Source organism: Carcharodon carcharias, chromosome 21 (genome assembly GCF_017639515.1).
Source record: "Carcharodon carcharias isolate sCarCar2 chromosome 21, sCarCar2.pri, whole genome shotgun sequence".
Classification (NCBI taxonomy): Eukaryota; Metazoa; Chordata; class Chondrichthyes; order Lamniformes; family Lamnidae; genus Carcharodon; species Carcharodon carcharias.
In genome coordinates, this window is record NC_054487.1 from 7,606,682 (window position 1) to 7,618,637 (window position 11,956).

The following is an 11,956-nucleotide window of genomic DNA, read 5'->3' on the forward strand; positions in this document are numbered from 1 at the left end:
ACGTGTGACGGTGAGGTTGCTGGAGAGGAAATTCCCACCTAGTCAGTGGCAGTAGGGTCTGTCTGCAGCTCATCCTGTAAGAGAAATGGCTGCATCTCAGTTAACATGCACTCATCTGTCAGTATTGACTCTAGCAGTTTGTTCCAGAGTGGCTGCATGCAAAAGACATTTGAGCGACCCTGTTATGGGCAGCTAGTCTGCCACCTGCTTCGGTGTTGTGCCTGTCATTGTCGAGCAAGGAACGTGGTTTGTTTTCAATCCTGGAGGCAAAGAAAGCCCACAATGCCAAAGAAGGAGTCAGGCCAGTGGTGAGGTGCCCTTTCTCACCATCTTTGCATTTATGGAAGAGAAGGGTCTGGAATTGGCAGGGCAGCTCCAGCATGGATGGTGAGACAGGGGTATGTTTGAAGGAGAGGGAGTATCCTTATGCCAGCCTTTGTCGAACACAGGGTATGGTACTCCTGTGTCCTCTACAGTGCATATAAATAGTTACATCGCGATGACGCAAACACAGATAATACAAAATTCCAGTTATGTTGAAGACTTCAACTATTCCCGCTGGCAGAATAACAAATCCCATAGAATGATGCCTGTAATAAGCCGAAATTCCAAACTGGTAACTGTGGGCTCGCTGAACTTGTCTAAGCTTGTCATATGATGGTGTCGATCGATCGGACTGGAGTTAGACCACACAAGAGCGCAAAATCATCAAGCTCAAGGAGGCCGGCGATCCTGAAGAATCCGATGAATGCAAACCTGCCTTGCCTGTCTGTTTCCCCAGCTAATGTCACAAAGGCAATAGAGATACTCCAGGATTGAGATACTCCAGGATACTCCTGCCTTGCCTGCCTGTTTCCCCAGCCAATGTCACAAAGGCGATGGAGATACTCCAGGATTTCACACTCCAGCATGAAAACACCGACATTTGACTGCATCTAAGATAGGGTAGGCTATATCACACACATCTGAAGACAGCAGGGGAAGCAGAAAAAGATTAAGGAGTTTTTCCGAAGCTAACTCCCAGCCTTTTTCATTGCTAAACCCCAGACCTTTTCGTGGTCTGGTCATTGTAGGATGTGAAGAAATTGAATAAAAACTTTTTCACACATTTACTGCTTTACTGTGTTTTAATTTGAAACAGTTGTTTTTGACAGACCATGATTGTAGGCTTATTGGATTGTAGAGGTACATTCACGTGTGAATGGGGACTCCTTGGTTATCACGGATCTCCGCTTAACATGAGTTTACATATGTATTGCTATGGACAGGGGGGGATTAATTTGAACTGCCCCGATTTCTCCTCTCACTGCCCATCCATAAACAGAAAGGTGTTTTTGATTTCTGATTTCCACCTTTATAACTGGTGGCATGCTTTCCCCAATTCTTCAGTTTGGGAGTGACCCAATCCTCTATTAATGACCCCAAAGCAAACTCAAGGCAAGGTAAAATAAGAGGGTTGGTTTATTTTTTACACACATACAAAATGTGGGAAGGGGTTTCGCAGTGTCTGTCCCTGTTTGCACTCATACAATAAAAGAGGGATAAAGGAAAGAAAGGGGTACAGAGCAGGAAAAGTGTTATGATTTCACCTGAGCCCAGAGTCCAGAATCAGAAGTCCAGTGGCGTATTCCTTCAGAGGTTAGCAAGTTGAAACTGTTACAAGGTGATCCATCTTTCCAGAAGCGAGGACTTCCATCGATGAGAGAAGGCTTGGAGAGATGAATGAGTTTTAAAGGCACAGATACTGGAGGTCCGATGTTCCAGTAGTACATAGCATATATGAGAACCAGGCAATTTAACTGATCGGATCTCTTTCTGCTGCTACCTGTTAGCTGATAGACTACCTGGATTCAGCTCCACATGGCAATATTACAGGTTCTAGCAGCTTAGGGGGGAGGCCATGTGACATACCTCCCACTTCTTCTCCTGAGTGTTGGACAAAGGATGTATTTTTCCAGGTCTGGAATCTTGAGGTGTTTAATAGAGGAGTCAGGCTCCCTTTTGTCCTTGCAGACATACCATTTGCACTGGCCAGCTCTGCCTTAGAAATGTTGAGGGGTGTTAGCACATTTCTTTAGAATTTGATTTCCTGCAGCCACAGGGGCATCAGCACCTCTTTGAAGATAACAGGGTCTCTGCTGGTTTCTGAAGGTTAGAAGTTCCTCTGGTTTGAGTCATGGCTAGTCAGGGTAAAGCCTTGGTCAATTTTAAAGACAAAACAATAATTTTATAATGTAGCCAGTTTGACATATTTTTAAAATTCATTTACGGGATGTGGGCGTCACTGGCTGGGTCAGCATTTATTGCCCATCCCTAATTGCCCTTGAAAGGTGGTAGTGAGCTGCCTTCTTGAACGGCTACAGTTTCTGTGAAGTAAGTACACCCACAGTGCTGTTAGGGAGAGAGTTCCAGGATTTTGACCCAGCGACAGTGAAGGAATGGCGATATATTTAAAAGTGAGGATGGTGAGTGGCTTGGAGGGGAACTTCCAGGTGGTGGTGTTCCATTATCTGCTGCCCTTGTCCTTCTAGATGGTAGCAGTCATGGGTTTGGAAGTTTCTGCCTAAGGAGCCTTGGTGAATTCTGGCAGTGCACCTTGTAGATGGTACACACTGCTGCCACTTTGCCAGTGGTGGAGGGAGTGAATGTTTGTGGTGCCAATCAAGTGGGCTGCTTTGTCCTGGACAGCGTCCAGCTTCTTGAGTGTTGTTGGAACTGCACTCATCCAGGCAAGTGGAGAGTATTCCATCACACTGACTTTTGTATTGTAGATGGTGGACAGGCTTTGGTGAATCAGGAAGTCAGTTACTCACCACAGTATTCCTAGCCTTTGACCTGCTCTCATAGCCTCAATGTCTATATGGCTAGTCAGTTCCTGGTCAATGGTAACCCCCAGGATGTTGATAGTGGGGGATTCAGTGATGGTAATGCCATTGAATGTCAAGGGGCGATGGTTAGATTCTCTCTTGTTGGAGGTGGTCACTATCTGGCACATATGTGGTGCGAATGTTACTTGCCACTTGTCAGCCCAAGCCTGGATATTGTCCAGGTCTTGCTGCATTTGGACATGGACTGCTTCAGTATCTGAGGAGTCATGAATGGTGATGAACATTGTGAAATTATCAGCGAACATCCCCACTTCTGACCTTATGATGAAAGGAAGGTCATTGATGAAACAGCTGAAGATGGTTGGGCCAAGGATACGACCCTGAGGAACTCCTGCAGTGATGTCCTGGAGCTGAGATGACTGACCTCCAACAACCACAACCATCTTCCTTTGTGCTAGGTATGATCCCAACCAGCAGAGAGATTCCCCCCATGATTCCCATTGACTCCAGTTTTGCTCGGGCTCCTTGATCCACACTCGGTTAAATGTGGCCTTGATGTCAAAGGCAGTTACTTTCACCTCACCCCGGGAGTTCAGCTCCTTTGTCCATGTTTGAATCAAGGCCATAATGAGGTCAGAGCTGAGTGACTCTGGTGGAACCCAGCTGAGCAGGCTATTCCTAAGCAAGTACCACTTGATAACACTGTTGATGGCCCCTTCCATCACTCCACTGATAATTGAGAGTAGACTGATAGGGCAATAAATGGCCAGGACCAGTTTGGTGGAGCCCTGCAATACAGTCTGCAGAGGGTGTCACACATCGTCGTCGTCTGCTGTGCCCTTACAACCTGGTGCTGCAACAGGGAGACGAGCTGACCAAGGAGGAGATGGAGGAGCTGCACGTCTCCTCCAATGAGGGTGAGGGGGTCCTCGGATGTGACAATGACAGTGATGAGGCCCTCGCACTGTCTAGATGAGGCAGGCATGCTCAGGAGGCCCTTTTAGTCGCTCAGTTGCAGGAGGATGATGACAACATGCAGTAAGGATGCTCCATAAATTTTCACATAGCCTCTGAGAATGTCTGACTCTTGTTTGGCCGAGGGCAGCTTGTCTGTGCCCCATGTTCAGGGCCATCTCAGAGACGCAGCCATGACATTTTAAACGCATCTGATGCTGTGTCTGTTTTCAGCACCTCAGCCCTTCAGGAGCTGGTGCACAGCATCACTGGTCACAGATGCTGGTGTGATGGGGGCCAGCCCCACCTTAAAGGTGCTGAGAGCTTACAGAGAGAATGAGAGAACTCTGTGGCACCTGCCCACTACATTCTGGCAGCAATGACCAGCAGTGCTGAGGTGCAGGCACCAGTAATGTTTCCAGGGAGTGTGAGGCCAGACCATCACTTTGGTCTGAAGGCTGCAGAGACACAAGGAAGAAGCCCTGGACTGAGACACCTGCCTTTATCTTGTGCAGAAAGGTTTCATATCTGAGTGACAGGAACACAGCTCATCAGAACAAGGAGCCACAGGCAGGGAGACATTCTTGGGAATATATTGACAATAGTGAACAGTGTGTGCAAGTGATCAACACCCATGCCCAGGCTGTGCAATTAATTCTCCTTAACTTTCCTAACCCTGCCGCTATGTCTTGATGCTCCTCAGACATCCACAGCAGAGGGGGAGGCAGCCTGCTGACTGTGACGCCCTGTCTGTGATGACCTTGGCGGGCTTCCTCTGGAGGGTCGAGATATGGAGGGCCCCGACCTGCTATCGGGGTCCTGCTGTGCGGCAGTGGCACACTCCTTGGCCTGTGGAGCTGGAGCTGCGGAGATCACAGGAAGAGGGGAGTTGGATGGGCCGGACACTCTCAGGTTCACCCGGGTGGATGGTCCCGGAGTGTGCACCTGCAGATCCTCCTCCCTATGGGTTCCCACGCTCCCCTGGCTGACTCCTTGAGGAGCAGAGGTAGCTGGAGTGAGGTTGAGCTATCCGGCACCCCTCTCACATACACACTGTTAGAGGCTAACTTTGGCATCAGCGATGGAGTTGAGCCCGTGCAGAGGTGCAGGAGCGAAGTCCTGGACCAAGGTCTCCATGGGGGCTGCCATTCTGCCAGTGTTGACCTCAGCACATTGGCGTGCTGCTGCTATCACCTCAGAGTGAAGGAGGATGGACTCCTCCATCGTGCCTAGCAATCTGAGGAGTGCAGTGGACATCCCTTCCTGATGTTCCCGAGCTTGCCTTTGCAGCTCCAGCAACTGTGACATGACCAAGTCCAGAGGCTCCAACTCAGCAGAGTTCTGGCCCCCAGCGGTCCTCCGAGTGCCAGAAACATGGGAAGTCCCTGCCTCCACCTGCTGTGGATCAGACAGGCAATGTGCTCACCAGCTTGTGATCCCGAGGCTACTCTAAAGCTGGGTCCCTTTGAGGTGTATGCCTCTGCGCTAGTGGAGGGTGTGGGTGAGCTGTGATGGGACTTCAGGGAGGGTGCCTCCAGATTCCTCTTCAGAGGTTTCTTCAGGGCTTTAGTGGAGACCCTGGGTCATGGACTCCGTCAGCTGTTTGGCAGATGTTCCTGTGAAAGCGAGGAGAGATAATTAGTGCATGGCAGTGGCCTGTGAAAGAGGACACATCACGCACAGTATGGTTGTCTGATGGACGTTGCACTGCTGGATCCTCACTTGGTAGAGCAGAGCTGACCTCACTGTCAGCACAGGACTGGTCCAGATCGTCGCCGACCAGCTGGATGGCTCTGTTTTCAAAGTCCGTGAGGACCTTGATTTTGCGCATTCTACCACCGGTCTGCAACCTCTCCCTATTGTTGAGTGCCAGCTTGTCCTGCATGAATAGAAATGGATAAAGCGTATGCAGGATGCCTGCCAGGCCAGATGATAAATATGGTCTGTGTGGATTGTGAGTGGTGCCATGGATGAGATGAGGACAATGACAGTGAGTGTGAGAGAGTGAGTGGTGATGTCCCTTGAACCAGCAGTGAGTGAGGGCCCTGTGGATGTGTGCTGGGTTTGTGAGTGTGTGAGTTGAGAGAAATGAGAAGAGTGACTTACCCTGGTGGAACGGAGGAGACCATTCATCCTCTTGTTGCACTGGGTGGCCATCCTCTTTTGAAGGGCGTTGGTGTGACCTCCGCTGCCACCAACTCCCAAGCCAAGTTAGGGCTGTTGCTGCCTATCCTGCGGCCAGAGTGGGGGGTAGGGGACATCCCGGCGGGAATCCACAGACTCCAAAAGAGTGCGTCGCTGACCCTGGGGGCTGTGGTCTTCTCCAGTTTCAGGGCCGTGTCTCCCATGCAGCAGCGGTGGTCTGGAAGCACTGAGATGTGTGCTTGTGGCTGGACTTTAAATATGGCGCCCGGCGTGATGCAGCGGTGGAGCCATGGCGAATGAAAGCCCGCCTGCCATGGAAATGGCGTGTTTCCCAGGAGAGCATAAAGAATGTGGCGTGTTTGGGATGATACAGCGTGAAAACACGTCATCGTTTTACCCTCCCACTACCACACTTAGTGCAAATCTGGGACAACTCCGCCCATTGAACCTGACAGAAAAGCACCTTGTTCAAACCAAGTGAACCACCCAACAACATGTAACTCTCCAAGTGCTACGAGAAGTAGTGATGAAAGGATGGCCTGAGAGCATCAAGGACACATCTGTGGCCACAAGGGCAAATTGGACATACTGAGATGAATTGACAGCCCATGACAGCATCTCCCACAAAGGAAATAGAGTCATCATCCCTAAGGATGTGAGAGGAGAGATGATGAAGCACTTCCATGCAAGCCCATCAGGAACTGAACAGAGTCTGAGAAAGGCAAGAGAAGTGCTCTACTGGCCAAACATGAGCAATGAAATTAAATCCCACATCAGCCAGTGTGGAGCTTGTAACAAGCACCAAACTAAACAAGCTTGAGAGCCATTGATGACTCAACTAATCCCAGACAGACCATGGATGAAACTGGGAGTAGATTTCTTCACTATAATGGGAACTGATTATCTTGTCACTGAAGACTACTATTCTGAATACAGGGAGGTAGACCAGCTGACTTCAACAATGACCGGAGACATAGTCTGATGCCTGAAAGCACACTTCAGTTGTTACAGCATTCCAGACATTGTGATAAGTGACAATGGCCCTCAGTTCATGAGTAAAGAATTCAACCATTTCACAAAGGATTGGGAAATTCAACACTATACATCACCTCTGCACTATCCCCAGTCAAATGGAAAGGCTGAGGCAGCAGTGAAAATCACCGTAGGGATCATCAAGAAATCGAGCAAATCTAGTACAGATGCATACAAGACAATCCTCGAGTGGAGAAACCCACCAGCCGAAGGATTGGAAAGTAATCCAGTCCAAAGACTAATGTCATGCTGCGTGCAAACAACTCTTCCAATAGCAAAAAAGCTACTGAAACCAGAAGCAGTAACAGGCGTGAGTGAAAAAAATCAAGGTGAAATAGCAGAAAGCAAAACTTCATCTTGACAAGACTGCCAAACTATTACCAGGACGGAGCATTGGAGATCCAGGCAGGGTACAAACCTTCAACTCTCTCAACAGGAATCAGGCCATGTGGAAACCTGGGGCATGAGTAGACAAATTGTTACCTCAATCGTACGCAGTGGAGATGAATCACCAGATATACAGGTGCAACCGGAAGCATACGTGCACAACTAGCGAAGCTGTTCCTTCACAACAGTCGCCCGGTCAGGGAGAAGAGGTCTCACCAGCTGTACTGAATACAGAACTACCATCAATCCCAGAGGTCCACAGGTGACCAACAATGGCAATGGAACAACAACAGTTACCATGGCAACAAGTGCCATGGAACTGACAAGGAACATCACCCAGGCGAGCAGCCAATGACAAAGCACATGTGTATCATTAAGAGACATACATGATTTAAAGACTATGTTTGCAATGCAGGGGCAGAGACTGACTAGTTGAACAGTTGTTAATGCAGGAGAACAGTGGGTGTATAGTGGATAACTCACAGTAACAGATGATCATGCATGCATTTTCAGTTCGTTAGAAAAAGTGGGATGTTTGGATCTTTTGTTCATTATGAAAAGGGGGATGTTTGGGTTTTGAAATGCAACAGTACTAAATATCCTATCTGGCTTGCTGTAGTCATGTGACCTCTGTCATGAAGGGAAGTCTGTGAGCTGCCATCTTAAAATCAGTTCAATAAAGACTCACTGAGAAAACACTTACAACCATTGAACTCAAATCACACTGGGATATCACTGTGTAGGCCAGGCAAAGGCACCTGCAAGACAGGAACTAAAGGAATGCACAAGGGTGGTTTGTTGGCTTTTGTATGGAATATTGAACAGTTTGTTTGATAAAGCTGTTTTGGAATGATTTTTTTGTGGTGGCCTTTACTTCAGCATTATGGCTAAGAGGATGCTATGGTGGTCTGTGATGAAGGGAGAGTAGGGGTGTGTGAATGTAGAATGGAGATTTGTGGTTGTGTTCAGTGAAGCTGTAATCGGATGGGCTGATCATGGACAGTCCGGTTGGAAAGGGGATGTGTTGGTTTCCTTCCTCCTGCTCCTGTTTCTTCCTGCTCCTCTGTTCTGCCTCTGCTCCATCTCCCTCTCTTGCTGCAGAAGGACAATGGCAACCACACCACCCTGACTGGGAGCAAGTTGTGTGAGCAGATGGTATCAGAACAAGGAACTTCTCCACATGCACAAGCACTCCCTGTTGACTTCACCAACTTTAAATAATTCTGCAAACTACCAAACATGTCTACAAACTCAAACTGAGTCAACAGAAATGAATCAGTAACTAACCTGAGAGTGGTTCATGATCTCTTTAACTAATACTGAAGGGGGTCTTCCCTGTTGCTGAAAGCATGTTCACCTCTGTTGTATATTACACTGAGTAAGACTAACGTGCTCAACTGCAGGCGGCTATTGTTGAACCAAGGTTTACACCTCCCCAAAAGAGAGGGCAGTATAACAAAATGCTGGGCTATTACAATATATTACAGTGCTGGTGAGGTGGAGCTGGGTGTTATCAGCGTACATGTGAAAACTAACACTGAGCTTTTAGATGAAGTCACCTAGGGGCACCACGTAGATGAGAAGTTGGGGGGGTGGCCAAATATAGATCCTTGGGGGCCGATGGGAGGCCGGGGAAGCTGCACCAGAGTATTCAGGAGCAGCAAGAAAAGCTATTGCAAATGATTCTCTGCTTACAATTAGATAGATAGGAACGGAACCAGACGGAAGCAGTCCCACTGCTGGGTGGCAGTGAAGAGGGTGATGTAGTCTCAAATGCTGCAGAGAAGTCAGGAAGGATGAGGAGGAAAGTTTACCTTTGTCACAATCATATAGGCTGTCATTTGTGACCTCGGTAAGAGCTGTACACTGCACTGCCCACTTTGGGATCTTTTATGGACAACCCCAAAATTAAAAGCATGTGGTAAAAAAACTGCTGAGGGAAAAATGTTTCTTCAGAGTAGGATCAATGTTGGCTGGGTAGGCATGAATGCTCTCACAAAAAAAAAAGACAAAATAGGAAGCACTTCATTCTCTTGCCTATTGTTATATGAAACATAGCTTACAAAGCAAAGATTTTGCCAACATTAGCACTGCATTGAGATGAGGTGGATTCCTGGTTGTAATTCGACAATATTTCATTGCAGACTTCAGTGATACATTTCCAGCCAGTACTAATCAGGAGGCTACATGCGGTTTCCTGATGTTCTTCCTTTCATTTCCATCGTAGCCAAAGGATGAAGCTTTTAGTTAGTGGTCAGCCTGAAGACTGCATGCTGTCCTTAACTCTCAATGTCAATAATAGGCCATTTAACCACTGGCCACTTCTTGCATTTGAGATATTTCCAACAGAACATCTGTTTCTGTACTGCACTCTGGCTTTTGCAGGGACTCAAACATTGGCAGAAAAATCAACTTTCCGTCATCAAAACCCATGTTCAGAATTACATCAAACAGACTTTTCATGTTGATATATGCCACTTTGCTCTGAATCCCACTCTGAAATCACAGGTGGCCAACTGCATCAGTTCAGTATTTTAATATTATTGCACCAATTTAGTTTATTTCCATGTAAACTCTTCATTTCATCAAATGCTGTCGCCTACTTGAACTAACCTAACTGTAATTTCAATGCCTATGGTTCTTGCAACAGAGTTTTCAATATTCAGGTTTTTTTTGTTGTCGGCTGTGTCACTAATATCCAGACTGAAGGTTTTTTTTTCAAACTTGCATTTTCCCGAAAGTAACAGTGATTTTGGATTTTGCCTTGAAGTACTGGTGTGGGGAAATCCATCAGCTCTTTCTTCATCTCCGCAACTCTCCTTAACAGCCATGTCAAATTCCGCACATATTTTATGCCGCAGAATGTTATGACTATTTAGCTGATTAGTGTTTTGCGCTGGCCCTTTTCCTTATCCTCTGGTATAAAAATATGTTTGTTTACAGTTAACAAGCCACCTTTTCAGAAGTTATGTGCTCTTTTCTGGTTGTTCACTTTAGTCCTTGTTACTGCTTTAGTTTCTCTATTTCTTTTGCTTCCTGGCAAATCAGCAATGCTTATTTCTCAGAGAGAGGGACTTGTTTCCTTAACCATCAATAGTTTTTGGCTGTGATTCCAAATTCAATTCAATAGCACTACAAATAGTAACTGTTCAAAATAACACCATTGCCTTTGAAAATCCTTTCTGTTTTGTTTGATAGATAAAATCTGTTCTGCTTAGATTGTTTCTTGTAGACACAGGGCTAGAAATTTGGTTCTGTCAAAGGGTCATGAGGACTCGAAACGTCAACTCTTTTCTTCTCCGCCGTTGCTGCCAGACCTGCTGTGTCTTTCCAGGTAATTCTGTTTTTGTTTTAGAAATTTGGTGTGCCTGTTCGGAAACCCTTGTTTAAATTCAGGGAAGACAGAAGACGAGCTAGGATATCACTTGGATGGGTTGCGGAAGAGAAAACTATTAGAGTGTTTGAGCTTAACCAGAATGCACCATTCAAATGGTACTTGTTCGAATTTTAATCCACTCCCCACAACCCTGATTGTCTGCTCAATAATATTGTGTTAAGTCCCGTATTTTCAATTGGGCAAATTTTTAAACTATTTTTTACAGCTCACTGTTTAATGTATTATATAATTAAGGATTTAGTTAATTAATCAGGTTTAGGTGATAAATTAAAATTAACTAAATGGAGAATAACATTAAAGGATCCTGAATTATATAAATACAGCAATGGCTGTGTCCACTGGCCAAAGAGCTGCTGACAACGCTGCTGCAGCAAATTCCGGGAGCCCCAAAGGGATTGAATCCCAATCAGACACTTGCCTGCCTGCCAACGGTTTCCCAGGCTTTTGGAGGGGAAGATCCTGCTCCCAAGAGCTGTTAGCCAATCAGGGCACCACAGCAATCTTCAGGCCCAGCAGCGCTACCAGGAGCGGTGGCCAGGGCTGGAACTGCAGGAGGGCCTGAGGGAAGGAGCCAACCATGGAGCATTGAGAAGAAGGTGCTGGGCAGTCCAGCCAGAGACAGTCAGGCAGGCCCCATGGCGGGCGTGGGGGGTCAGTCAGTGCGGAGGGGAGGTGGTCAGTCAGTACGGAGGGGAAGGGGTCAGTCAGTACGGAGGGGAAGGGGTCAGACAGTATGGAGGGGGAGGGGGTCAGTCAGTATGGAGGTGAGGGGATCAGTCAGTGTAGAGGGGAGGGGTTCAGTCACTACGGAGGGGATCAGTCAGTACTGAGGGGAGGGGGTCAGTCATTATGGAGCGGGTCAGTGAGTATGGAGGGTGTGGGCGTCAGTGAGTATTGAGGGGGTGGGGGTCAGTGAGAAAGGAGGGTGGTCAGTCTGTATCAAGTGGGTCAGTCAGTATGGAGGGGATGGGGGTCTGTGAGTAAGGAGGGGGGTCAGTCTGTATGGAGAGGGTCAGTCAGTTTGGAGGGGAGGGGGTCAGTCAGTACAGAGGGGAGGGGGTCAGTCATTATGGAGGGGAGGGGGTCAGTCAGTATGGAGAGGGTCAGTGAGTAAGGAGGGGCTGGGCAGTCTGAATGGAGATGGTCTGTCAGTATGGAGGGGAGGGGGTCAGTAAGTATGGAGGGGAGGGGGTCAGTAAGTATGGAGGGGAGG